The 16848-nt window shown below is 36.8% G+C and overlaps 1 protein-coding gene and 1 pseudogene across 1 annotated transcript in view; one reads left to right on the top strand and one right to left on the bottom strand.

The window, feature by feature from the left end:
• TMTC2 (transmembrane O-mannosyltransferase targeting cadherins 2) overlaps window positions 1–16848 on the bottom strand; it is a 388309-nt gene that overhangs the window by 2950 nt on the left and 368511 nt on the right. The gene's annotated exons all lie outside the window — the stretch shown is intronic.
• Window positions 2875–4165, top strand: LOC109459565 (gamma-glutamylcyclotransferase pseudogene; annotated as a pseudogene).

Below are 16848 nucleotides of genomic sequence, written 5' to 3'. Positions count from 1 at the left end.
GCATAGGTTACATAGGAAGACCTAGTCAGATTGCACTTTCCTGAGGAAAAAGTTAAAAGTGAAACAATTTCAGATGGAAAGAACTGAACGTTTTTTTCAAGTCAACACCAAGAAACAAACTATTAAGTGGGGAAAGGTAACAAATCTATGCCCACTCACTTTCTGTTCCCTGTCCTTAGCAATATTCCACACAATTTATGCAAACAAAAATAATTACTGATGTTTTCAGGGTAAATGCACTGAAGAAACATTCAAATTCAGCCACCAAAGTCCTTTCCAAATCTAACCCAACTAGGTTAATGAGACAAAGCCCTTAGTTTTAAGTCTAACAGTTTTTAAACTTCTAATGGTGAATATTTACTATCAATATAGCACACATCAACACAGATAAAATATGGCACAGAAAAATGTAAGCTTTATAAGAAAAGTTTTATGTTATTTGTTTAAAAGTAAAGTAATTCTCAGATTATTCTGCAATGTGTGTTAATTGCAATACAAAGTTAACGTGTGAAAGGCAAAGTTAAAAAAAAAAAAAGGTATGTTATGGAGCACTAGTTTAATACAGGGGTTCCACCCCCAAATTCTCAGACATTAGTCACCAACAACAAAACTCCTTCCCAAAGGAAAAAATATTTTGCTTGCAATCTACAAATAAGAGCCATTCTGCTCTTGTCTTATCCCTGGAACTTTCTGGCTAATAGAAAACAGCTAATATTCTGGCAGTTACATAAATGCATATTTCAAATATCAGATAAAGTATTTATGCTAAGATTATGTTTTCATTTTACAGATGGTGTCAACTATTAATTGTCCTGGCAACTCTGTGATACAGCCTAAAATAATTCACAATTATTTTTATGATTTAGCATTTTCACAGTGCATGCATTCTTCAGCTGAATTCATGTGACTCCACTCTTTACTGAAAAAACAATTATATTGAACTAAAACAATGCTGGACAGAGGTTTGAATAGCTCAGAATAAATCAACTGGGAAAAGATGATCAGATTTGGATTTTTACACATCTGGATTTGAGTTCTTGCTCAACCACCGCCTGTGACCTTGGTGACGTCCCCTAATATATCTGTGCCCCAATTCTTTCACTTATGAAATATTGAAATAACATCAACATTTTTGCATGTTGTTAGGAAGATAAAATAAATGTAGTACAGTACATGCATATAGTGGACACTCTAAAAACGTCAAGTTCTTTTCCTTGTCTCATATTGCTTGAGGTCTAGCACATGCATGTTTGTGATTTTTTATGTTGCTATACATTATAATTTTCATTTCAATGGCTACGTAATATGTCTCTGGATGCATACCAAAATTCTCTTAAGCCTTCTACTATGGGGCATTATTCTCCAACTTTTCTACATCATTTTTTTCGTTTCCAAAAATAGTGTTGCAAGTGTAAACTATTCCTGATCTTCAAAAACCTTTTGGTCAGGATGACTCCACACTTATCAAGAGAAATACAGATGGTCAACATCTAATTTTAAACACCAGTTCAAATAAACATAGCTCTAAATTACATGTGTAGTGAATAGCTCCACCTTGGAAAACTAAAATAATGCCACTTACTCTGTATTCCTGAGAACTTCGCTATCACACCGTCCATTATTATCTTGAGTTTGATGCCTGAACACATTTCTGAATTATGTCCCCTCACAGAGCTTAGCAAACTATCAATAAAGAGCTACTAAACTGATGGTGAAGTGTGTTCACAACCTGAATTACCAGAGATGCTAAATAGATAAAATGTTCAGACTTCCTGCTATCCTGAATAGGAATACAGGAAATGGGGAGGGAGAACCACGGTTGGAGACCATTCCTTACTCACCAGAAATAGAAGAAGCCCAGTGACGAGGCTGAGAGAAACCAGATGGCTCTGTGGGATAGTTGTTATTTCTTGAATCATTTTATTATCAAAGTATCTGTACCTAACTACAGTTGCGACTCAAGGGAATTATTAAAAACACTCAAGAGGTTACTGAGTCACAGTGCCTAGGTTCCAATGCCAACTTCACCCTAGAAATGTATTCACTTGGACAAGCTGACTGAGCACTTGAGACCCCCGTTTCTTCTACAAACGGGATGGTAACAGTACTTGCGTCTTAGAGTCGCTGTTAAGCTCATATGAGCATACAAAATCATGTCTTTTTCCTCTTCCTTTCTCTCCATCTTCTCATCATCTCAAAAACACAAAGCAGGACCTCCTGGACGGCTACTGCACCCAAACACTGAGGATTTATGAGATGGCTTTACCTTTCATAGCTCTGAAGCCTTTCTTAGGTTAAACCTGGAAGACATGGCTGTGAAAATGAGGTAGTGGAGTCTACCGAGCCATGTGAATAGGCTTTACTATTATTACCAAATGGCAGCCTGGGTTGTTCTATCCTTGGACTCCTCTCTATCATTAAGTGATGGGGAAAAAAAGTGAATATTATTCTAAGAAAATACAATTAGGAAGTTAAATCTGTTATCAAATGAGTCTGAACGCTAATTATAATGTTTTGGAATAACTTTCATTTTGCATTATCTACACTGGCATGTTATTCATTAAACAAAAATAATCAAAAATTGACATTATGAAGTTAATGTGGGATAATAACTCTTGTGGAATCTCACATATACTAATTGTGTTCCTTAAAGAAAACCCAAGCAAATTAAAAATGTGCATATTTAAGAACACTATTCAATGTTTTTAAGCATCTATAGATTTCTATTTCCTGCGGAAATATTTTGGTTTGAATGTATATTTTAATAAAGTAAAAAAAGATTTTTTTATTAAAAAAATCAACAAACATACATTAGGTCATGCTTATTAAAACATGACTGTAGCAGCCCCCCCACATTTCCCATCTTTCCCCTAACTTGGGGATGGGAGGTGGCATGGTGGCCTCTGGGCTGGGGTCACCTGCCACCACGCTGCCCTCCCTGTCCCCTCCTCATACCCCTGTTGCAGACGCTGGGGCCACCCAGATGCCCGGTGGGACCTGGCGAACTCAGGCTGTGAAGACCTGCGGGACCAGGAGGAGGAGCGTTTTCTGTACTTTGCCTTTGGCAGCAACGTGCTGACTGAGCGGATTCACCTCCGAAAGCCCTCGGCCATGTTCTGTCGCATGCCCGCCAGCAGGATTATTAAGCTTGACTTTGGCCAAGTCCCAAGGCAAAACAAGTGAAGCTTGGCATGAACATATAGCCACCATTTTTTTAAAGTCCTGGTGAATAAAGTATGAGGAGTAGTGTGGAAAATGAACAAAAGCAATTTAAGTTCTCTGCATAAGCAAGAAGGGTTTAACAGTGGTACATCTATCCCAATAGAAAGTACTCAAAAAGGAAAAAGAATAACCTGTCGAAGTGATCAGATGAAAAATTATGAGACTTCTCCCCTTTCACCCCAGTATAAAAAGGTCATTTGCATGGCTGCAAAAGGCAGTAGTTTGCCATTGGAGTATGAAAAGAAGTTAAATGCAACAGGACCAAATGACTACAAAGGAAGGGTCTCAGAAGAAATTAAAGAATTATCAAAAAGGGAGAAACAAACTCATCAGAACATAGAATATATCTATGGATATAGTCTCTATGTGCTAATATATTTTAGAAGAGAGATCTGGGATACCTCTACATTTAATACATTTTCAACAATACTCTGAAGGTTTATCTCACTTGAGTGATTTCTTGTTTTCAGACTATGAAAAGAAACTTGGTTAGGAGTCAGACAATTGCAAAGGGGGCCACAATGCACTGGAATGCACATAAATGGATGTGGGTGCTTCTGTGAACACTTACAAGTTATTTTCTCGAGTTGATGTGCATTCTTGCTCTGTGACAAATGACAGATTTGAAATTTCATGATGGTGCTGGTGAATCACTCTGCACTGGAATGTTTTTATTTATCAGCTTAATAAGAGCAACCAAACTACAGAGACAGTTGATAATAATTTTTTTTAAATTACAAAACCAAACAAAAAGATTAACATCACTATAGCTTCTTATTTGCACGAATGGAAACTAATGAAATTTACATACCGGGGTGCTCAAATGTGACATACATTTCATTGCCTTAGGTAAATGCGTTAAGTGTCAACAATTACTTTGACATAAACCATTTCATGTGTTTGCTACAAATATATTAATAAAAATGGATATAGACTACTTTATTCTTATATGGTTGTTCTCTCTCTTCAAAGATGTGGGGTTTATCTTTTAAGCCTTTCATATCTCCTCCACAGAAGTCGCATAAGTAGCTTAGTGGGTGACCATTGGATTGGATGTCTTCAGGTCATCTAGCCTTGCTACAAAAATTGTAATTCAGGGAATGGCATCACCATCACCTCGGAACTTGATAGAAATGCAGAATTTCAGGTACCACCTACTAAAGCAGAATCTGAATCTTAACAAGATCCCATGGTGCTTTGTACGCTTATTAAAATTTGAGAAGCACTGTTCTGGAGATCATTTTCACATACTACATTATACTATTTTACAGCTTTTGAAATGAAGTTTCTAATAAGAGAAGGAAGTTCCTATATGTCAGATCAAATGTCTAACTTCCCATAAAGGAGAATTCTTCTCTTGGCCATACAACTATTTAAGGTAGTAAGTGTTCAAATGAAACTTTATTAACAGAGCCGTAATGACTAAATATTATTAGACAGAAGAAGAGGGAATAGAACGCCTTTCCACAACCAAATAAGAACATGGGAAGCTTTCTAAACCGACTTAGATTATCTAGCTGTATAACTGAGACGCAAGAAGTCCAGGTGACGGGCTATCTGATTACTTATTGGGTGTCATTGCCGTCTGCCAGCCGTGACTCATGGGCTGAGGAACAGAAGCCCAAGTACAACTACTGATGTCTTCCTTCTCACACACCCTCTTTTATTAAAGACAGCCGATGAAATTTTCAGCATGTTAACAAAGGCAGTCAGCAGCTTGCAACCCAGTAACGCGGGGCTTGTGGCTCCATACAACAAATGACACCACCTCCTACTTCACAGATTGGAGAGGAGAACCAGACCTTTCTTGTTTCCTTGAAGAAAACAGATGCTTCACATCAAAGGGGCTGACTGGCAGCCAAATTGAGGCAACAAATGACATCTTTTTTCAAATCTCTAGGGAATTATGACTTTATTGTTACTTGACTGTGGTTTTTGGCTTATTTCTCCAACATTGAAGGAAATGATAAAAGTTAAAATAATAGATGTATATTGGGGTGGAGTAGAGCAAAGGCAGAATTATGAAGGTTTGATTCTAGTCTAACGCCCTTGGGGCTCCCAAGGAACCCAGCTGAGCTCACGGGTGCTCCTGAGCACACAGGATCAAAGTTGTTTTCCTGGCCGTTGTATGTTATGTAGTTTTGTATGTTATGTTATGAAAGGTATCTATGGAGGTGGAATAGTAAGACCATAAGGAGATTTAGGATTGGGAATTCATGTTTCTATTGGGAACAAGACTAAAACGAAGAACTTTGAACAGAGGACTTGGGTGGGGCCTACAAAAAGGAAAATAAGTGTGAGGTTGGAATGTTCTGATTAGGCAGGAGTTGGAAACTCACACACTAAATGAGCTCTCTCGCACGCACTGGTAAATCAGCAGACAAGAGAAGCTCCGAAAAAGAGGGACAGAGATAATACATCAATATTTCTAATTTTACTGAAATATTTATTTCCATTTAAAGTGATGCTGAAATTCTCCACAAAGCTGTATATTTACTGTTGTATGAATCAAATAACTTTTAAGAAAGAATGTCTTAAGTTACCCTTTCCCAGCTATTACTCAATTAATATACTACACATATTTGAGATGTTTTCAAGATAACCACCGTTAACTTCCTTTTTGCATATCCATTTGCAAACTTAAATGAGTTTACATAGTCTGAAGTTTTTAATGGAGTCTCACTCTTTTTCAAGTAGTTACCAAATAACTTGATGAAGGCTGCATATTTCCATTTAACTGTATTCAGTTAAAATTGCTTACTCAATTAAATTTACTGGAGTAGTAACTGTACCATGATGTTTAAAAATTAATGGTATACACTTGAAAGAAAAATATTCATGAAAAAGAGTTTTATGCATAAAGTTAAGGGTTCTTTTATATCTATTATGCCTTGTACATGGCAGATATTTAATTAATAATTACTGAATTAAAGTTTTTAAGATCATCTGTCAGGCTTATGGAAAACATAATACAGACTGAGACAAAGTTAGATACCTTATTTCCTTCAGTTCCAATATCACTCCTCCTCCTCTGTCACAATGGTCCAATGCCAAGCTAAAAACTTGAACAAATTATTCTTGATTCCACACATACACATGTACCCATATCCAATCGTTAAGTCATGGCAAATTTACCCCAAATCTCCCTTCTTTCTGTCTTCTAATTATAATTTGTCCCTTTCTCCCAACTTGGTTTAAACTCTAATCATCTCTTCCTGGATTATTTAAATAAAATTATTTTGATGGAAAAGAATGAATGGGTAGCTGAACTGATTGATGGGTGACAGACTAGATGAAGGAATAAACACATGGGTAAAGCCATATGCAGTTTTTTCTTTATTATAAATATTTTAGGCATACAAAAATTTCAGAGAATACAATAAAAACTGTCTGCCTAACAAATAAAACTTCTAAGGACAACTGCAGCTCCCAAAATTCCTCAGTGTTCCTGAACTCACACCCATCTTCCCCCAAAATGACCAACATTGGTATTCTAGTGTATGTTTTTCACTTTTATTTTTTGTGTACCCATAATAAATGTATAATATTGTATATTCATAAGTTTTATATTTATAAATTTGTCATTATCCTTTATGAGATGCCATCCAACCAAGCATACAACTGGAACTTGAATTTTTGCTCATTATTTTGTTTTCAAATTTATCCACATTGATATATGTAAAGTTTAGTTCTTTCACATGCATTCCATTGAATGGCTATCATTCTCTTAAGGATGAACATACAGACTCTTTAATAGAGGGCTATGACCAATATTCTTGTGAATATCTCTACACATACTTATGGGAGTGGAATTGCTGGATCACAGGGGATCTTAAACTTTGCGAGATGTTACCAAATTGCTCTGAGTGTGGTGGTATCAAAATACATTTGTATCAACATGTAATAGAGGTCTTTTTATTCCATAGCCTTAGTGACACTCGGTATTGTCTGACTTGTTAATTTTTGCTAATTTAAAGTTGTAAAATAGTATGTTACTCTGCGCTTAATTTATTTTCCTGGTTACTAGAGAGGTTCGTAACATTTTCATAAGTTTAATAGCTTTTTACATTTTCTTTTCAGTGATCCACCAAATGATCTTTAACATTTGGACAGAATAAGCTTTGTAAGGGTTGTCACTTACATGGTGACATTTGAAAGGTAATTTACACAGAGCTCGCACTACTCTAAACAGCCCCTAAATATTAGGACTGTCTGGCCCGATGTTTTCCTGGTCAGAGTCACTTTCCCAAGACCGAAAACCACATAACCATTGTTTCTAAAATGAAAAATCTGGTATACACAAAATGGAAGAACCTTAGTATCGGTTGATTTTCAATGCAGGAGAAAGGAGGATGACAGAAATCTGGGTAGTCAGAGGGTGGGCTGTAAACAGGGGCAGCAGGACCCACAAAAAAAGTCTCACAGTAATTGTGGAGAACCCTGGACTACTTTGTGGGAGAAGGATGGCAGCTCCTAGCTAACTTGCATGCAGAATACACTTTTCTTTATGGCTTGCTTCTCTTTCTTTATCCAGAGTCCTTGCGTTCTGCCTTTCTTCTTGGTTCCTTTTCTCAGAGTCAGTGAGGAAATTTAAGATGAATAACATGTTTCATATTCTCCCTCTCTTTATCACCCTCCATTTTCTACTGACACTGCCTAGTTTAGCACCCCATCCCACGCGGAAATTCTATTTTATCAGCTTCCTATTCTACTCCCCACCTTCAATTTCTTCCTTACTGCAATCTATCACCCATCTGACCATATGTCTTTCTTAAACACCAATGGAGTTTTAGAGGGTCAACCTGTGCCTAAAGACAAGAATCCATACTCTTTAGACCAGTACTAACAGACCCTTTATAATTTTGCACCTCAAAATAGTCCCTCATTATACATTCTACAGGAGCCACACGAAGCCTGTTTCTGCCATTGCTATTTTGAGCATTCATTTCTTATCAGAGTGCTCCTCCGGCAAAGCTCTTCTTCCATTCTCTTTTCAACAAACGTCTGCTCACTTTCCCAATGAATTTAGCCATCTCTAATTCATAGCTTACTTCTTATGTTTCCGTAGTACTGTCTACACACATAAACTGCAACACTTATACCACAAGGAATTATAACCACTTGTTATAAGTGTCTGTCTTCTTTGTTGGAGGGTGAGACAGATAGTGAATTTATTTTAACTGTCCTTATAGTGCTAATGCCAGGTTCTAGCATGTGAAAAACTTTCAATGCTTGCTGAGAGAAGAAAAATTTGTATGGTTTAGCAGAAAGCGTTGGCCTAGGAGACGTAAATTCTAGCCCAATGGCAATGTAATTTAAGAAACATTTATTAACACCTACTGTACGTCAAGGTTGCTGCCAGATACTCTACATACGTGGTGAACAAAAACAATATATATAGTTTTAGAGTGTATATGGCTTTTGCTAACTTTAATTGCACACATGGCATTTACCACAAACTATTAGAAGGTACATAATCATTATCTCATTTATGCTCCTCCAACTTGGGAGGTAAGCAAAACTGTTATCCCTGCCTTGTTATAAGCACCATAACGGATTGAACAGACGAAGGACTCAATGCTCTCAAGGAGTTTATAGTCCAGGGCATGAATACAAATCCTTGTGTGTCAAAAAAGGCTCAGACATATCTGCAGGGGTGATGCGAAGACTGAGCTATGCAGGAGAGGGGAGACCATGCCCTTGTGGGGACAAGGCTATTAGGCAAAATGAAATATCAGGTTGTTTTAAGTCTTCTATTCTTCCAAAATGAGAATGGCATACAACCTTTTGAAATTGGTGGGTCATGATAAAGCCAAGTGTGTAACTTTTTAAAAGCGTTTTTCGCAAACTGCTGAGAGTAGAGTCAACAGTAGAGAAAAGCCCTAATAAACAAGAGTGAATTTCAATTAATTTGGAGGTTAAAATAGCAGTAGTAAATATCCATGATATTAACTCTTCTGAGACTAAAAATGGAAAAAAATTATTATGAAAAATGAATTATTAATAAACAAAATATCTTTCACAAAATACTGACAAAACAAAAACCCACAAGCAATGTAATGTTCCCAACTCAGAAATGATAGTTCTTTGTAGTCGTATTTTCACTAGTCATATTTTGAATAAAGTATCTCTGCAAAAAGATTTACCAAACTGTACATACAGCATGGGAAAACAATACAGGAAATCTAGTAATGGCACTGCAAATTCTGACAGGTAATAGAAATGATTCATTTTGATTCTCAGCTTCAACACAGTATTTGTGTTTTTGAAATAGCTTTGAATAAAACAAAACAGATATAGGTGACAAGCAAGACACAACACTGTATTAAGGGAGTAGTTTCAATTTGGGAGTGACACAGTTTATCGTGTGTGCTCAATCCTTCTCTCCTACATCTGCTCCATCCCAGCGGGTGTTACAAGAATGTTCATTTAACTTTTATGATGGGTGTGAGTGCCACAATGTGGAGTGCTATTCATTTCTATGACAATCAAAAGGCCAACAGCTGTGGTTTGGGGGACAGCAAACAGTGAGGGTAACAGAGTCATTTCAAAGGTGGTGGTTATTTCTAATAGAAAAGATGTATAGTCAATTAAGAATATGACCTAAGAAATTATTCTTCATTGAAGATGATCCTATTTCAAAGACAGGCTTTACTGATGTCCTTAATTTTACAAGAACATCTCTCATGGGATCCAAATGGAAATAGATCCGGGCCACCTAAATTTCACTCGTAGCTTTTTATAAAATGCAATTGCTATATTAGTTATGATTTGAAATAAGCAAGTAGTTTGTCATTTACAGGAAAACTATTAAATAAAAATTCTACATATGTGAGAAAATACATGATGACATAAAGTGTGTGCAGATCAGAAAAATGAAAGTAACTAGAATTTATTGAAGGTGGAAAACACTGATGGAAAGAAATTTAAAAAATAATCTGCATAACAGGCAAACATCATCTATATCTCCAAAACACCAAGTTTTCTGCCCTTCTACTAGAGAGCTCCTACAAAAACCCACAGCATCTTCTTTTCTTTGAACCAAATTCCTTTCCTGTTTCCAGTCCAAATGTGATTGAAGCAACATAATTCACTCTACACTTTATTCATTTCTTTTTAGCATGAAGGGGAGGGAGGAACATATGCATGCTTTCTCAATCATAATCATATTACACAGAAGGATTTCCAGCTGTACAGGCCATCCAAGTGTGTATGTGTGAAGCGTGAGTTTGAATATATTTAATAAAATGACTGTTCATTCCAAGGATTGGAAACATGTCACTGGAATAATAATTTGTTATTAAAATGGATTTCAGAGATATTTTGGAAGTTGATATTTGGGCTTCTAATATTTAAGAACTCAATTGTCATGGAAGATAGAAGAAGAGAGCTAATTTTCGGGGGGCGGGGGGGCGGTCTGGCCAGTTTTTGCCATACAAAATGGTCATCTGATCAAAAAAGTGCAAGAGGTACTGGTATACTACTTTGAAAAAAATCAAAGTTATAGTGGAGTAAAACTCAACAGAAACCATGACAATCAAATTCAGGAAGTTTTTTTAAACCCATAAATATCACTTATCCGTCTGACTTCTGTTTGCCAATAAATAGCTTTGATTTGATGGAGGTCAACTGAAAGACACAAGTTTGCATATTTTGGAAATAACAGATTTGTTCTCAAATAGGACTTAGTGAAAATATTCATTTTTTTAGAATTATGAAAATGAGCATGTCAGAGACCTGAGAACAGTGGATTAAAAATAAAATTTAGGTTAGGCATCACACTGCAAAGATGGGTAAGAACTTTTTTTCCCTCTCACGAAGCAGATGGGGACCATTACCTGAACAGGCAGGATTAATCCAAGGATGACAGTGTCAATGAGCACAATCACATTTCCACATGACATTAGAAGGCAGCCACTGTTCACCCACAGAATGAAGAAACACGTTTCCCTGAGGAAATTCACCACGTAGCAACTGGGAAGTTTTGCGAATGCTCTGAGTTAGGATGACCAGATCAAACCTAACAAAGCAATTCCTCTAGAAACTATAAATCTTCCCGAGGGCTAAAAATAAAATGTAAACACACTGTCTGATGCATGCATGGCATTCTATTTGCACTTTTATAGGCCAAGACTTTGTTGATACATGCTTGGAAAAATAATGATGCAAGGTCTTCACACATCATTTCAGAAAATATTCCATCAGGACACACCAATCAAGGTGAAGCCATGCTATACTCCAAGCCATTACACTTGCCAAAGTGTCACACTTGCTGGAAACGTAAAAATAAACATGGCTTGTGTATATCTAAACTCATGGCAAATCAAGGGAGATTTAATGGCAGAACTTCTGCCACTCACATTGTATAAGCTCACATAGCAGCCTCAAGATCTCTACATTCAATTGCACATTTTGCCTTTATTTCTGAAATGTTCGTATCTGAAATAGCCATATTCAGACTGCATCAACTACCTAACTTGAAGCCTGTAGTCAGCACAGTTTTTATATAATGTAAGAATGTTTTGAAGACTGGCTCGATGACATTTGTTTGCATAACAGCTTCCAAAACGGTATACAATACAAATTCTGTACTGCCTTTATCCACTTAACCAACGTCTTATCTCTTTTCTGAGCAACTCTATTTTTGAAAACACTATACCTTACTTTGTTGTCTCCCTTCCTTAGTCTACCCTGTTAATATAAAACAAGGAAGCAAGCAAACAACAAGCAACCAAAAAAGCAATCACCCAGACCCAGAATCCAAGCAACTGCTGGCCTCAAATATATTTATTGGACACTTATTCACCCATACACCACAAATAACAACCAAAACAAGACTTGAAAATGAAGGTAGAACAAAATAAAATATTTTGGACCTAATGATTAATTCTCATATGCCAACTCTGATTTCTTTTAGACTCATCTTCAATACTGAGATAAGGAACCATAATGATTACTTGATACTTGTTAAACATGTTTAAAAAATCACAATACATTTTCATCTACTCAAAAAACATAATTTTATATTGGCAATGCAACCACCTCAAATATTGATCTGATATTTGACTACAGGAAAACTCAAGCTATCACCTTTAGCTATAATTCATGTCTGAAAAAGCAAAACAAAAAGGACTGCCCTAGAAGTACAAGAAAAGGCACATCTTTGTCATTCCTTCGTGTCAGAAACCAGAGGCAAGATCCTTTTCTGCTATTACTTATTAGTTATTCTTAAAACAAAGTATGTTATGAATATGTCACTATCTAATTAAATTGTAGGCCATTTTTTCTCAACAACACTTAATGTCCACTGCATATAATAATTAAATTGAAATCCAGTGTCTTAAAATGCCTCCCAGAAATTAAGCTATGCTCTAATGCCTATAACCTAACCCTTTTATTTCCTTCAATCAAAGACAGAAATTTAAGAACTATGTTAACTTTTTTAGTTCATCCAAGAGAAGTAAGAATTACATGGTAAGTACAAAGGCAATGTTCTTAGAACATTAAGTCCTGGGTACTGAGCTAGCATATCACTCACAGTGGCCATGTGAAAGGGCAGCCTTCAACACAGAAGCTGAGGATATGTGGCTAATCTGTAGGGTTACTGAATTCCAGAACCTGGAGAACCATGGGAGAACAGGCAGCCTGGCCATCCCAGAAAGGAATGAAAAGGGGGAGCAACACATTAAGCTATCTCTTACTACCTGTTAAGTAAGTGTGATTTATGGAGGAAGAAAAGAAAATTAGTAACAATGGAATAATACAATTTTTAATAAGGAAGACACGGTATCTGTCCTGCTGATCTCTGACTATAATTTCTAAAATAAATTTGAGTTCTTCAATGATCTCATCCATTATAGCCAATGTTGTTTACTTACTTTTTAAATGTCATTCATTCACTCACTCATTTAACATCTAATTATAGAGCACCTACATTGGGGATTGAGCAGTACACAAAACAGTTAAAAATACCAGGACTCAGGGAGTTTCAACTCTATTTCTAAGACACAGATAATAAACACAGAAATATAAGTAAAATACATAGTGTATTATATTGTGATACATGATAGGGTAAAACATACAGTGAGGAAAGGGATGAAGGAATGTATGTGAGATGAGACCTCCACAAACTACCCTCTGTGGGTCATATCCAGCCTGCTACTGGCCCATTAAAAAATTTACATTTTGAAATGTCTGAAAATACAATCGATCATGGCAAATGAAAATTACATTAAATTCAAATGTCAGTGTTCATAAATAAAGTTTTATTGGAACATAGCCACACTCAATCATGTACATATTGTCTATGGCTGCTTTCATGCTACCATGGCACAGCTTAGCAGTTGCAACAAGAGACCTGATGGCTGCAAAGCCTAAACTATTTACTATTTGGGTTGATCTGCTACAACCCAAAATGCTGAACCCTGGTTTATAATATTAAATAGGGAGACCTGGAAAGGTCTTAGGAGAAGATAGCTTCTGAATGAAGAACTGAAGGAGGTGAGGGAGTAAGCTGCACAATGAGTGACAAGATCTGATTTATGCTTTGAATGCTGTGTTGAAAGTAGACTAAGAAAGGAGTCGAGGTCAGACATGCTGCTGACGTCTTTGACAAGGATGGCAAGTAGTGGAAGCTGTCTTATGCAACTACTAGAAGAACGAAGCGATTCACTGCAATGGGAAAGACCATGGGAGGAGAAGGTGTGGGAAGATCAGGAGCTCAGTTTTGAACTAGTAGCTTGAAGAGTCTCTATAAGTGGAGATACTAAGTAGACACTGGACAGATTAGTCTGGAGTCCAAAGAAGTGATTTTAGTTGGAGATAAAAATTTGGGAGTCATTGGTGCATCAATGCTATTTAAAGCCATGAGAGAGGATGAGATCTCTGAGAGAGTGAATATACAGAGAAGAGTGAAGTAGGTCAAAAAAAGAGAAAAATTTCAAGGTGAAGAGATTGGATGGATGGAAAGGAACCAGCCAAGGGGATGAAGAATAAGAGGGACCAGAGTTAAGAGGTAGCAGATGGAGAGTGTCTTGGAAACCAAGTGAAGAAAGTGTTTCCAGGAGGAATGAGTAATCATGTGTCAAATGCTACTGATAGAACAAGGAAAATTACAAGTGAGAACAAATGAATTTCATGTTATTGAGTGTTGTTCTAGTAACTTTGACAAGAGCAGTTTTGGTGACATCATTGGACAAAAAGCCTGTTTGGTGTATGTCCAAATGAAAATGGAAAGTTTTGCTATAAAGAGGAGGAAAATGGAGTGGTAGCTAGAGGCAGAAATGGGTTTGAGAGGATTTTGTTTTCCAGTTTTGGGAGAAATAATATCATGTTTAAATGCTGATGGGAAAAAATTTCACAGAGCAGGAAAATGTGTTAATATACACAGGAGACAGAGACAAGGAAACAAAGGGAGGGGAAAAGGGTAGGAACTATTGGAGTAATGTCATTAAACAGTCAACAAAAGAGGCATCTGGTGAAGAAATGAAAAGGATGGTTTGAGCTAGAAGTATGGATAGTTTATCTGTAACAACAGGAAAAAAGGCACAGATGCTAAGCGATAGAATTATGTGATGGAAGCTTGTGGACGTTCTCTGCTATTGATTTTATGTGCTGTTAGTCGAACTAGCATTCCTTCATAGGTAACTTTTCTCTCTGGCTGTTTTAAGTTATCATCTTGTCTCTGGTGTTCTACAATATTACCATGCTGGGTCCAGGTATAGATTTCTATTGATTTACTCAATTTGGGATATATTGTGCTGTGTATAATCAAATCATCCTAGAAAATTCTGGGATATGCTCTACTTTACTCTCGACTTCTTGGGCTCCGAACAGATAATAGATGTTCGCACTGTATTCTCCAGTTTTCTTAACTTCTCTTTCACATTCCTCATTTTCCTTTCCTGTGTGGCATCCTAGGTAATTTGTTCACAGTACTTTCAATTTTACTAATACCCTTATTTGTGACTAATCAAAAAATTGAGGGTTTGACTTCAATAATTATTTTCCTTCAAGATCAGTGGTGAACACACAATGCAATATATAGATGATGTATTATAGAATTGTACACTTGAGTCCCATAATTTTACTACCCAATGTCACCCCAATGAATTTAATAATAATTTTAAAAAATCAGTCTATTATTTATCTTTTTAATATTTCACACAAAAGCTTTTCTATATTCTGTTTCTGACAATTTCAACATCTGTAGTCTTTGGTGATCTATATATTTTGTTTCTGTTGACTTATCCATGGTGGTTACTTCCTTCGGGTTCTTAGTCACCTTGGAGTTTTCTTTAATTAATTCCTTGATGTTAATCTGAGGAATCCAGCAGGTCTGAATGTGAATACTTTTCTTCAGGGAGGATTTGTTTCTACCTCAGAAAATTGCCAAAGAATTCTACCAACCTAAAACTGGCACATTCCCTTTGGAGGGTCTTGACTCAATGACAAACTCTGCTTCACCATCTTGGAGGAGACACAAGTTCCTCAGCCCGAACACAGGGCTGTTAGGGGACTCCATGCTCAGGATAACGTCGCTTCTGTAGGTGACTACCACTTAGAATCCCAAACTCCAGTTTGAAGTTGTTTTCCTTTTCTTTTTCCTCCTCTCTCTACCCCTTCTTTGGAAGAGTGATCGTTATCTCCCTCTTGAAAGCCCAACAGCATTCAGAAGGAGAACATCATTCTGTCCAGGGGAGAGAATCTCTGGGCTCTGCTGTACTGACAGAAGTAGAAGTCTTTGAGATTATAAAAGTCATGGAAATTTTCACAGTTTTAGGATTGGCTTCAAAATTGGAAGGTGATATATTAACGAAGAATTTGTCAACAACAATTATGGAGCCTGCATCTTGTGCATAAGACCATTGTAAGTAACAGGAGGAGTTAAAAGGAAAGTGGAAGTTGCTTTCAAAATGTTTTCAAACTCAAAGGAAGGGAGTCAGTGACAAATACAGATAAGCAACATAAATAAAAGCATACAGACAACTAATGAAACACTTGGACATTCTCCTAGAATGTTATCCACTTTTGGCAGTCCTCCACTTTGTTTAGCTTACAATTGAGAACCATTACAAAACCCACAGTTTATTTATCAGAAGTACATAGTACTTTTCTATAAAGAACACTTATCACATGCACGACCATTTTGCATTTTGACACAACCCTGTGCTTCTATTTCAGGAGAATTTCAGTTTGATATTATGTTGTCAGCAGAACACTTCTACCTCTTGCCAAGACAAAGTCCAATTTCATCCTCACAAAATGAGAAGGAAGGCATTTGCTTTTCTTCATCTAGTGTCTCCCTTTATCATTAAGCAGCAAATTAGAGTAGCAAGCACTGCTGCTTCATGGGCCAAATGTTTGTCCCTTTCTCCACTTACACAAAGAGTAAAAAATAACGTACTTCCCATGCTGCTAGGACTGATGTTCACAGGATGGACGAGGACCGTGTGTGCCTACCTTCTTCGCTGTGTATTCCTCACCAAACTTTTTCTCATGTGAGCATAAATGCACCCACAGGCATATACGCCCTCTATGGGCCTGAATGTGGCCAAGGTCACCTAAGCTGCCAGAGGCTAATGTCAATATGGAAGTTACTCATGTATGGGTTATTGTCAACTTCAA

Source organism: Rhinolophus sinicus, chromosome 1, assembly GCF_057876585.1.
Source record: "Rhinolophus sinicus isolate RSI-liver-muscle chromosome 1, RSI-T2T, whole genome shotgun sequence".
Taxonomy (NCBI): Eukaryota; Metazoa; Chordata; class Mammalia; order Chiroptera; family Rhinolophidae; genus Rhinolophus; species Rhinolophus sinicus.
This window is presented reverse-complemented; position numbering and strand designations above follow the sequence as displayed.